Source organism: Chiloscyllium plagiosum, unplaced genomic scaffold, assembly GCF_037043375.1.
Source record: "Chiloscyllium plagiosum isolate Xiang-an unplaced genomic scaffold, Cpla_swu_hap1 HiC_scaffold_34, whole genome shotgun sequence".
Classification (NCBI taxonomy): domain Eukaryota; kingdom Metazoa; phylum Chordata; class Chondrichthyes; order Orectolobiformes; family Hemiscylliidae; genus Chiloscyllium; species Chiloscyllium plagiosum.
In genome coordinates, this window is record NW_028270172.1 from 12,785,361 (window position 1) to 12,798,297 (window position 12,937).

At 40.7% G+C, this 12,937-nt stretch overlaps 1 protein-coding gene across 2 annotated transcripts in view; it reads left to right on the plus strand.

Moving 5' to 3' along the window:
* The first annotated feature begins 351 nt into the window (after positions 1-351).
* trak1a (trafficking protein, kinesin binding 1a) overlaps positions 352-12,937 on the plus strand; it is a 211,760-nt gene continuing 199,174 nt past the window's right edge. For both annotated transcript variants that reach the window (XM_043719532.2, XM_043719533.2), the window contains exon 1: positions 352-872. The gene's annotated coding sequence lies outside the window, so the exon portion shown is untranslated. The remainder of the gene's footprint in view (positions 873-12,937) is intronic.

Sequence of the window (12,937 nt, forward strand, 5' to 3'; positions counted from 1 at the left end):
CCATGCTGTATGACTGAGTCGAAACGTTAACTCTCTTTTCCTCTCTTCATAGATGCTACCAGACCTGCTGAGTTTGTTTTTTGTTTGTTTCCGATTTCCAGCATCCGCTGTTAACTTCAGACCTGACCATATTATTCTGATTCCACGTGTGGATTTTTACATTACATTCCGTAGGGCAAGACAGGAAACCGACCAACAAGAGAGAGAGGAAAACAGACAAAGGGGGCGGAGGAAAGACACAACGGTTTCCAATGGGTTGAACCTTGAGTGGATGTGAGAGACAAGTTTCACTTCCCCCATGGTGAGCGGTATTGGCTGACGTAACCCTGAGTATCAAGTCTCCGCCTTTGACAACCAGAGAGATCCCGGTGAAGAGAGCAGCATGGGGAAGGCAAGCCAGCGCTTGGCTCTCTTTACATCGGAGGAATAAAGAGATTGGAGTCGCCAGAGAGAGTGCGTTTTTACTCCGGCAGGGCTGGGGTTAAGCCGGCTTGGTTGGGGAAGCAGAGGGCAAGTGGGATGAACGCTTGTTGCCTCCTGGATACACACGCCCCATTGTAGACTGATGCTGTGACACCGTGCGGTAGAGAAGGAAGCTGAAGGCAGGGCGGATAAATGAAGAGTGGGACATGGAAAGTGGACAAAAGACCATAGCAGCGCTGTAAGACGGACGAGCTACACAGAGACCACAAAGGTAGTGTTGGCAGTGGGGAACTTTGTTTAAATAGCTCTCCTGTCTGAGAAGCCGGAGACTCAAAAGGGAGACAAACACAGAGGTCGAAGAGGACACGGCAAGGACTGGGCGGCTGACTGGCAACTAAGAAAACCGGCTTGTTATTTGTTGAAGACTTCCTTACCCTGCGAACACTCAAGTAAGTACCGAACCACCGAATGGTTTACTGAAAGATAAAAATTCCGCAATACTTGGTGTTCTGTCTATCGCAGAGGAAGCCATATGGAAGCAGAAGGGCTCTCCTCTCCCTCTCCCTCTCCCTCTCCCCTCCCCTTGAGTATGAATGCTAGGGCATGAACAATGTGATTAAAATGAGCTGAGCTCAATTATCATCAGAATTGGAGGCTGGCTATCAGTCCCCGCGTCTCAGTGGAATGAGAACGCTTTTGTTTATACGAGTGTGTATTTGCATGCAGTATTACTTTAATAATACCTCTGGCCTGTCCATTTTCTCCCCCTCTCGGTGACGGCTGTTATTTTTAAGGATAAATTGCAGTTCCAGTAGAGTGAAAAGCCTCTCCAATCTATCTTGCTGATTGCAATGTTGTGACAAGAGGAGAGGTAAACGACTGATTGTGGTGTAATGAGGTTTCTGTCCCCGAAATATTGTCGTCTTTGCCACAGAAACTACATCTGGATTGTTTAACATCCTTTGGGGTTGGGGGAGGGGAGGGCATTTGCTGGAGACTCCATTCCCATAAATCCACTGTGTGTGTATATATGGTAATTGGATACACATACTTCTCTCCAATATTCTGCCAGATGTCATGGTTCCCTACCACATTCATTCCTCCCACTGACCAACCAGGTCATACCCTCTACCTGTCTTCACCTGTCCCCACTTCACCACCTTGCCTCTGTCACCCTCTTTATCTGCAATTCTCTCTACACCCACCCCCAGTCCTGAAGAAGGGTTACACCCAAAACATTGATTTCTCCACCTCCTGATGTTGCCTGGTTTGTTGTGTTCTTCCAGCCTCCTGCCTGTCTATTTTGGATTCCAGCATCTGCAGTGTTTTTGTCTCTAGCTCTTGACATCATGGCTGTCCTGACTGAGGGTAGTAAGCAGGGCCCTAGGAAAACTGAAACCAATGAGTATAAGGGGCAAAGTTTCTGGTTGGAGTCATACCTGGCACATGGGAAGATGGTTTTGGTTGTTGGAAGTCAGAACATCTCTGCAGGAGTTCTTCAGGGTTGTGTCTTAGGCCAATCATCTTCAGTTGCTTCATCAATGACCTTTCCTGCATCATAAGGTCATAAGTAGGGGATATTTGCTGATGGTTGGTTGGTGCTGAACATTGTGCATTCGTAATCCTTTGATAGTGAAGCAGTCTATGTTCAAATGCTGCAAGATCTGGACAATATCTACGCTTGTGCTGACAAATGGCAAGTAATGCTCATGCCACATAAATACCGGGCAAGGACCGTTCCCAGTAAGAGACAATGTAACTATTGCCTATGGACATTCAACGGTGCTGCTGTCACTGAATCCCTCACTATTAACATCCTTGGTGTTACAATTGACCAGAAACTCGTTTGGACTTGCCACATAAACACAGCAGCCACAACAGCACGTCTGAGGCTATAAATCATTCGACAAGTAATTTGCTCCTAATTCTTCAAAGCTTGTCCACTATCTACAAGTCACAAGTCAGGAGTGTGATGGAATATTCCCCACTTGCCTGGATGGATGCAGCTCCAACAATACTCAAGAAACTTGATGCTATTTAGGACAAAATAGCCTACTTAGTTGGCGCCACATCCACAAACATCCATTCTTTCCACCATCGATGCTCAGCAGCAGTGTGTACCATTTACAAGATACACTACAGGAATTTATCAAAGATCCTGAGACGTCACCTTCCAAACCCATGATTACAAGGGCGACAGATACATGGGAACACCACCACTTGCAAGTTTTGCATACCACTTGCCATCCTGATTTGAAAATATATCACTGTGTATCTTTTTAGTATCTCTGCGTCAAAATCCTGGAATTCACTCCCTAAGGACATTGAGTCAATCCACAGCATGTGGATTATTGTGGTTCAAGAAGGCAGCTTGCTGCCACCTTTTCAAGGTCAAGTAAGGACACGCAATAATAATGCTGGCCCAGTTAGCAAAGCCCATGTCTCTCCAATTAGTAAAAATAACAGTACCTGAGCCTTATAAATAGAGGTTGAAAGCAAGGAAGTATGATTTTTAAAAAAAATATTGGTTCCACCTCAACTGGGGAATTGTCCCATTGTGTCTCCTGCCCTTTGGGAAATGTATCCAGGCATTCAAGAGGGGACAGAAAAGTTTTGTGAGAGTGATGCTAAAGGTGAACGACTTTGGTTATATTGAATACATTGGGGAATGACCCGAGCTTCCCTGGAGAAGAGAAAGTTGTGGAGATTTGGGGCTCAAAATCATGAGGAATCTGGGCAGAGTAAAGAAAGGAAAACTTTTACACTGTTAGAGGACACCAGTATTTCCGTGACTGATCATTGGTGACATGAGAGAAACTTTTATTTTATTGCGCATTGGGAGGCTAGGTAGTGCATTCCAAATCCTGAGTGTGGAGGAGGCAGATTCCGTTGTGATTTCAGAAAGATGTGGATCATTATCTGAAGATAGACAAGTTTCAAGGTTAAATGGTAGAAACAGGCGAATAAAACTGGTTGAGTTGCTCGTGCAGACATGAAGGGCCAAATGGCTGCTTTTGTATGCTGGGGCTGTTCTGATTTTTGAATGGGAGTGAGATAGATAGATAAATAAATATTTAGAGAGAGAAAAGCAGGCTAGTTTAAAAACAAATGAGTTTGAGTGAGAGCTGGCTAATCCTAATGGAAACTGGCTCAGCTGTTTTTAAATCACTTTGACCATGAGCAGTTGTTAGAGTGAAATTTGAGCTGATACTTCAATCCAGTCCTTTTTTATGTGTTGTTTTGCCTTGTGATACTTGTACAGCACATTGCAATGACACCAGAAAGCAGGAACTGCCTTTTCGTCCTGTACCACAACTGACCTTCACTATTTGATGGGAGTAGGGAAGAATAAGATGAATCCAGTCAAGCTCAAGTTGCTTGGCTAACCTTGACAGGTAAACAGCTTATCTCTTCAGTTTGGAGTGTTTTGCCTCAGTGCCTAGCCGTGACTGCCTTCAGTTGTGATGGTCTGAGGAAAGAAAACGCCTGCCTTTGCTTGTTTTGGCATCACAGACTAATGTTTATATTCCACCAGCATTTAAGTGGATAGTGTTAGCTAAACCAGGTCAGGAAGCTTGCATTTACATGGAGGTGATTAGATTTGTCCTGAGTAGGTTGGGGACTGGAGGAAAGGAATATAATGCAGTAATCCATCCTTGGTCACCATCAAGCACCCTTTGTTGAATACATACCAAAGTGGTTACAGAAGGATCAGCTGTAGTCCTTGTTCAGTAAAGTACCTGCTGATAGTCAGTTAATGGCTGCTTGGTTCCCACAGCAGGTTCTGACTCTTAATGAAATTGTTTGGTGTTTTGAAATGCAGTATTTGTACTTTTTGAAAGTTACACCTACAAGGAAAATCAACAAGCTGTGCATAAAATGAAGCAGTTTAAAAAAACTGATAGTATAACACATTTAATAATATCCCTTCTGTCTATATATTGTTCCTATCAGCATGTATGTAACACGCATTTTATTCTAATGACTTGGATTAAGGAAACAGATGTTTACTAAAGGTGGAGACTAGAACTCATTGATGGGGATGGGAAGAAGAAAATCCAACAGCTTGCTCTTTGTTTAAAAGCCTGCGATCGAATGCTATCACTTTTGACATGTGTCCTTTTCTGAAAATGTGAGAGTCAGGGGTTGACTGGCAATGACTGAGAGCTGAAGTGGTAAGACAGCTGACCACTTTGCTGCAAGAGCTCCCAGAATGTTGTACACACCTTATAGGCAGATTTAGTTACTTTGCAGAAGAGGTTTCTGATTTGCAGAAAGGGAACAGGAATTGGCTAATTGAAGACAGATTGAGCACAGTACCATTTAGTGAGCTGCACACCACGGTCTCTCACAAAGCAACATCTTTAAAATGACCTGTTCTAATTCTTCTAGCAAATCCCAATGTAGACAGTGTGTCAGAAAAGAAATTCTGCAGATGGATGTATAAATGTTCCATATCCATTTACATAAATGGGAGCTGAGGCTGGTGAGAGAGTGAGATCAACTAGGAGAAAGTGAGGACTGCAGATGCTAGAGACCAGTGTTGAAAAATATGGTGCTGGAAAAACACAGCAGGCCAGGCAGCATCTGAGGAGCAGGAGAATCGACGTTTCGGGCATAAGCCTGGCCTGCTGTGTTTTTCCAGCCCTACATTTTTCAACTTTGGTGAGAGGGTGAGCATATCTATTGATATTGCTGATTTTACTGTTTATTGATTTGATTATGGCGGAGTCCTTGAAATAGACACTTCTGTATACAGTGGTGGTCCAAAATGATATTACTGAAAATGAATGTAGTAAAAGGAAGCAAATCAGAGAAGGTCCATTAGATTAATTCTAGAGATGAAAGACTTGGTTTATGAGGAGAGATTGATCATTTAAACCTATACTCTAGTAAGAATAGGCCTATTGAGACAAAGCCTTATTTAAGGTATAAAAGATGTCAGAGGATTGATATAGGTAGATGCAGAGCAGGTGTCTCCCCTTGTGAGTAATCTAGAATGCGAGGTTGTAGTTTTAGGCTAAAGGGTGATCGGTTTAAAACAGATGAGGAATTTCTTCTTTTGATAGTGTCATGAATCTGTGGAGCTGTCTTTTCCCCTAAGTATAGTGAATGCCAGGACACTAAATAAATTTGAGGAGAGACAGATTTTTAATCAGTAATGGTTTCAAAGGTTTTGGGAAGTGGACAGGAAAATGGAGTTGAGGTAGAGATGAGATCAGCCAAGATCGTATTAAATGGCAGAGCAGGTTTTAGGGTCTAAATGGCCTACTCCTGCTCGTAATTCTAGTGTTCTAAAAGGTATCCCTATACTTTGAGATAAATTGTCAGCTGTTTGCCTGACACAATGATATCCTTGTTAATCACTCAAGTTTCATTGCAATTCTTCGATTCATTCGCAAAATCATTGTTCATGTAGTTTCTTACCTAAATTTGTTTAATATTATTGTTGTGGACAGTAAAAGTCGGTCTTGGCTTTGAGTAGGAGTAAATATTTTCTCCTGGTATATCATATCACCAAGACTGCCTAATTTCACACCCTTTCATTGGCCATTTCTGACCTTGCTTTGCCTCATGTGTTCCAATTGTAATTCGTGTTTTTTATTACCTCTGGATTTGATTATGCTAATGCTGTCCTATCTGGCCCCTCATGCTGCATTAGGCATGATCTTGATCAGCCGTATCTGCTGCCCCTTAACCAACCCAGCAATAAATCACATTCACCGGTCGTCCTTGTGCTTAGTGACCTACGTAGACTTTTTGTCTGACAATGTCTCCATTTTAAAATTTGCCTTCTTGTTAACAAGTCCCTCTGTGGCCTCGATCTGCCCTATCTCTAGAATCTACTCCAGCTCCCTTTGTTGAGGTATTGACAGACATTCAATTTTGCCACTTGCACGCCACTGGTTTTGGTCACTCCTATACCTTAGCCACTTTGGTCCTAAGCTTTGAAATGTCATCCCTGAACCTCCATAATGTTTTTGCCTATCTCTTCCTTTTTACATGTTCCTTTAAAATCTCATCACCTGTCTGAAAATTATCTTGATTCTTTGGAGTCAACAACATTTGACACGGTGAAGTGGCTGGGGTTGCTTTGCTGTGTTTGAGGTACTGTTATAAATACCAGCTGATGTTTATGGTAAGATCATTAGATCATCAGTTTATAACTCATCAATTGCCTTCAAGTGTTTTTGAAGGTTCACTTTAACTACACCTAGAAGAGTTGTTGGCCCCAGTATCCAATTCAGGTGACTGTAGTTATTTACAGCATTGCTAGAAGCAGAGATCAAAGTGATCTTGAGAAAAAGTCATGTGTTTCTGGAATAGTTTATGTCTCTTCATTTATGGTCTGAAGCTCTACTGAAGCCATTCCTAAACTTAAATGAGATATATCCTGCACACGTGCAATTGAAATGCAGAGCATACAATTGTGCTCATGCGTATTCTTCTACCCCACTTCCTTTCCAGATGTTTTGTTTACAGTATCCATGCTGACAACACTTGCATTCCTGACTTGAAGCATTTAGCTTCCAATTCAAGTTTTGATGAATGTGCACTGTTGTTTCAGTATTAACCCCATCTGCCACCACCAATACAGTGCCAATGTTTTTAAATCTAAATAATCTGTTAGTGGAAGGTTTTGAAGTTGGATGGTGTTGTATTTATTTTAGTGTGTATAATTCAGCTTGTCTGACAAAACCACAAATAGGTGGCTTGTTGGAGACAGAAATGTACTGAGAGCAAAACCCATAGTAATTTGGTTTTGCTTTTGTGTTTGTTGGGTCATAAGACTCCGTACTATGGAATGATGTGGTCATAGTGTGCATTGGTGTCTGGTTTCTGAATACACTAATGACTGATGGTCAGAGTTAAGCTAGAACAAATAGTTACGTTCATCTGAAATCAAATGCAAAAGCATTCATTGCTGTTGACCTTTTTTAACTGTTTCTCTCTGAGAATCGTAGAATCTCTACAGTGTGGAAACAGACCATTCAGCCTATTGTCCACACCTGTTTTAAAAAAATTCTCAAGGTCAAGGACCAGGCTCGCAGGAAAGTAGTCTGACACAGAACAAACAGCCAAGAGGCGAGTCTGCTAGAATATAAGTGTTTTATTCCCCGCAGCGTCGCCACAACCAGGTCTCGTACTTACAACGGGTCTGGTTTATACTCACTCTACGTGTTACCGGAACTGGGAGCCGTCAGTTCTCGTAGAGCGGTTGCCAACAACCCACGCTCGGCGGTTAAACGCAACCCCGGAGCAGACTCTACCGAACTGGAGACTTTTCCAGCTGATATACTCTTTTCGAGATCTAAACATTCATGTGAACAGCAGAGCAAGGCTGAAAAACACATTCCATTCTGGTCACATACAGATAAGAAGATTCACACGGGAAGGTGTGTAATAAGATTCACACGGGACTAAGCGACACCTTCCATTTTCGGTTAGATTCACACATGTATTGGGACACAATTTTAACCCTTTCACCACATTCCACTGCTTGGCCCATCACACATGTATTGGGACATAATTTTACACCACATTCCACTGCTTGGCCCAATACATGTGTTACATTATGAGCACACATGTATTGGGACACACCACAACACCAAACCCCCAATCCCAGTAAATTTGCATTTCCCATGGCTAATCCACCTAGCCTGGACGTCCCTGGATACTATGGGAAATTTAGCATGGCCAATCCACCTAACCTGCACATCTTTGGACGGTGGGAGGAAACCCTTGCAGACATCGGGAGAATGTGCAAACTCCACACAGGCAATTGTCTGAGGCTGGAATCAAACCCAGAACCCTGTGACTATGAGGCAGTCAGTGCTAGCCACTGTGCCACCATGCTGCCGTGCACTAAGTGTAAACAAATCCAGAACCTTCTGCTCAGAAGTATGCCTGATGCTTCATCAGTAAGATACTTGGGGGGGAAAATTATAATCCCATGTGAAGAGTTCTTAACCTGGAATCCCACTGGATGCTGGAAAAGTCTTGCAATTCTATCCAATTGTATATAATACAGTAATGTTCAACAGCTGAGCTTTGTTTTAGATTGAAAAGAATCCTTACATTCAAAACTTTAATATTCTGATTTTTGACAGCCATAAACTAAATTTTCTGATAATTCTAGAATGACATTTATGCAAAACATTGATAGCTTTTCTGTAAGTTGTAAAGTATCATAACCATTTTTCCTGGGTGGATTCCTCCTAAGAGTTCAGACTGCCAAATTTAAATAGGCCTGTATGAAACATTCCCTTGTGGGCATTAAGATTTGCAGCCAAACTTAGTCACAAGTATAACTTTTGAACAATTGTATATGTGTAACTGGTTATTGTATTGCTACTGTTGGTCCAAAATGAGAAAAGGGCAGATTCTCGTTTGTTGTAGAAGTGGTTTGGTAATCTTAGCTATTGCAAGATTTTGTTTAGAACAAATTTGTAGGCATTGAACAGCTGCTTAGATAACCACTTCTCACATTTGCACTAATTTTCACAACAGTACATGCTTAAAAATGATTACCATTCACTATATAGGGTGTCATGTCTTGCCTAGGGACTGTTGGGATTTTATTTTGCTTTGTTTGATTTAGTTATTAACTAACAAAAAAAATCATGTGGTTTATGCTAAATAATCCTTTGGTTATGCCACTTTATTTAAATAGCATATAATTCTATGCTTCCACCAACAGCAGCAGTTCTCATATTTCCAATTCATTTTTCAAAATGTTCAATATAGTAACTTTTGGAAGGGGGAGCAGAGAAGTGCTGAGAAAGCTTGCTACACCAATACGTTAATGAGGGCCTTGCCTTACGTGGAAAAGCCAGACAGGCTAGTCCTGTATCCTCTGGAGTTTAGAAGAGTCAGAGATGCCTTAATTGAAATGTATAAAATTCTGATGGGGCTTGACTAGGAGGATGTCGAAAGGATATTTCCTCTTGTGGGAAAATGGAGAACTTGGGGTCATAATTTAAAAATAAGGAGGCATCCATTTAAAAGAGAGCCGAGGAAACGTTTTCTTCCCTGAGGATTGAGAATCTTTCAAATTACCCTCCTCAAAAAGAATTAAATGTGGAATCTTGAAATATTTTTAGAGGCAAATTTAGGTTCTTGATTACCAAAGGGATAGCTGATACTCCTGCAAATGCAGAAATGTAGAGTTGAGGTTAAAATCCAATCAGTCATAATCTTAAGGAACAGCAGAGCAGGTTTGAAGGGCCAAGTAGCTGAAAATTGTTGTTTGTTTATATTTTCTTAACCCAACTGTACAACCTTTCCTCAAAACAACTCTCTCTTATTGCAAGTATGTTTGTATGTCACCTCCCCAAATGAAAACAGTCACACTAATATTGTTTTTCTTTTGAAAAAAAATTCTAAAGTCTTGGATCAATAAGTACAGAAAATGTAGGCATTTTGTGCTCGACAGTTTGTGCCATAACATGAGCACACTCGCACATCAGATTCCTCCCCTACCATCACTTAGAATTTAGTTGTTTGAGCATTGTTTCATATTTGGCGCAATTATGACTTATCTGTCATTTTACTCTTTTAACCAAATGTATAGAGATACACACAGAAAGTGAATCAATCAGATTTGAAAACCAATTAGTCTTGTATCAATTGCTGCTTATTTAACCAAGTTCAAAGCTTCTGTCACTTGGTGTAATAGCGCCTCCTAATTTCACTCCTTAATTTGGGCTCTAATTTTTAGACTCTTGTCTGCTCAACCAAAACTCATCATGCTACCAGAATAATTTAACACTCTCCCTGGGGGCCTTGGCTCGAAAACCTGGCATTAATGTGTTTGTATGGAGCAATCAAGTAGGTTCCTGGCTTCGAGCTTTGACTTCATGCTACGCTTCCCTGTAGCTTGGACTCTGGGGGGAATATTGGTAGTTTCAGTTGATCATCCAGTACTGTAAATGCTTTTTTATAATGGAAGGGGAAACTGGATTCAATCTGAATGAGAATCATTTTCACTTTTGAGAAGTTGAAATCAGCCACATCAGATGTAATGGTGTGTTGTCATTGACCTAACCGCACTTTAAGTTGAATTGAGTAATGACCTTTACAAAGTTCTATTTTTAAGAAAGCTTATTCAGCTTAGCAGCTCGTACTCTAACTAACTAGCAGTTTGATTGCAGCAGGAAGCAAGCACAATAGTTAAATATGTAGTCAACAAAAAGATTCGAGCAGTTAGAGAATAGATTTTTGTTTGATTTTTAAATTTTGAACTAAACTTAGGAAGATTTGCACATTGATAGCACTTTTTCTGCAACATTGAAATCTCCTCATGGTAATTGCTCTTTTATGCTCGGTTTGAAATATTTTTAAAAAAAATTCTCCTTCATGGGCTTTAGAAACAATTTATTTTGTTCAATGCCAATGATGGCTGTTATGATTCCATAAGACTCCAATGCTTTTTTTGGTCCTTTTTTTATGCAGCATGGAAACCATTTTGTAATACCAAGGTCTTGTCAATATAGATTTTAAATTTTAACTTGGAGTTTATAATAGCTAGCTGGTACTTCTTGATAGAAGATTCAAGCCAGATTTTCAAATTCCACCAAAATAAATTTTTAGTTTAGTTACCACAGTTCCCAGAAAGATTTAGTAAACTAAGGCAGCTGCTAAAAGGAAAGCTAGACTGTTCCTCTTGTAATCTGGCTGTGAACTGATGCCTGTTTCCCATATGAAGCAATGATGTGTGACAGCAATGATGTGTGACACCAACTCTAGGAGCTAGCCCATCCTCATTTGGCTTATCTGAAGTCTAATTGCAATCTGGTTTGAATCATAGACTAATAACTGAATTGTCTGAACACAGTTGGGTATTCTCATTTATGTAATACCCACTGTTATTCTATTAACTTATTTGTAACTGTACTTGTCTGTTAAGAGGCTCTGTTCAAATTTCATACCTCACTTCATTCCCACTTGAGCTGACCCTAGTCCAGGGCACTCATGTTTGCTGAGATCTTGGGTAGACTAACGCCTCTGTACACTGGAGAGCCCTTGAGTTGTGTCTTGGGTAATGAGGACAGCTACAAAGTCCTTACCATTTGAAACAGTGTGTTAACATGGATTGCCAGCTTATATGGAAATGTAGAGAATGTTTTTCATTCTGATGACATTACTGAATAATTTTGGATGCTTGATGGGATAGATTTCTTATTCCAACTGTAATACGGAATGTGGTGGTGTAGTGGTAAAGTCACTGGGTGAGCTAATGTGCTTGGGAAATGGGTTCATTTCCCACCACGGTAAGTAGTGAAATTTTAATTCGATTAAAAAGCTGGAAGAAAACACTAAGCTATTGGTGACCATGTAACTACTATCAATTGTTGTAAAAACCTGTCTGGTTTATTAAAATCCTTTTGGGAAAGGTAATCTGCTATCCTTACTTGGTCTGACCTACATGCAACTCCACACCCAGAGAAATTGCCTTTGGATCGTTAGGGATGGGCAAAAAATGTTGGTCCAGTCAAGATTCCTAAACGCAATGAATGTGGCTTTTGATTCTTGGGTTGCAATGAAAAATGTAATTAATTCATTTAGCCTGTCTTCCTAATGTAGTGACTTGTGGAAAATTGATTTTTGGAAACTCTTTTTGACATTGTGCAAGATGTTAAAAGGCACCTTGTTTTTTTCTAAAACAAAAGGATCTAGTATGAGTGTGGATTCATTTGGGATGTTATGTTAGATATTTAGTGGTTGACTATTGTAGTTTTGCAGAACTAACATCATGGACATGCAAGTTTAAACATCAAACACTGACTTTTTAAAAAAAAAACAGGCACTAGTTAATACAGGATTTGTGCAAAACTTTGCTATTTTTCTTCAACAATCTGCACAAACATAGTTACCTTTTTTAAATGTAAATAACATCCTCAGCATTTCTGAAATGTAATCAGATGAGTCTTTTGGTCAAGTGATTTAAAAAGTCTGAGTCATGATGGCAAGTTTGTAGGAGAGAAGGGTGGAGACAGTTATGGTAGGATCTCTAGTTTGTGGTCTTGGTGTCTGAAGACATGACCAAGGGGTTGAGGATGGGGTGGATGCATTGAAGCCAGTATTGAAGGAATGCCAAGCTTTGTGGATTGAGAATCCTGGGGAGGGCTACAGAGATAGGGAAGGGAAAAGACCATGGAATCATGAATCTTGGAATTTTAAGATGAAGGCTGGCTCAGGACCTCAAGTTAGTAAGTTAACATATGGGCAGCACAATTTTGAATGGGTTAAAGTGCATCGAGGGTGAAAAATGAGAAGCTAGTTAAGAAAATATTGGAATAGTGAGTCCGGAGGTGATAGATGATATTTTCACCAGCCGAGTCATAGAGATGCACAGCATGGAAACAGACCCTTCGGTCTAACTCGTCCATGCAGACCAGATATCCTAACCTAATCCAATCCCATTTGCCAGACGAGGCCCATATTCCTTCTAAACCCTCCTATTCATATACTCATCTGGCTGCCTTTTAAATGATGTAATTGTACAGCCTCC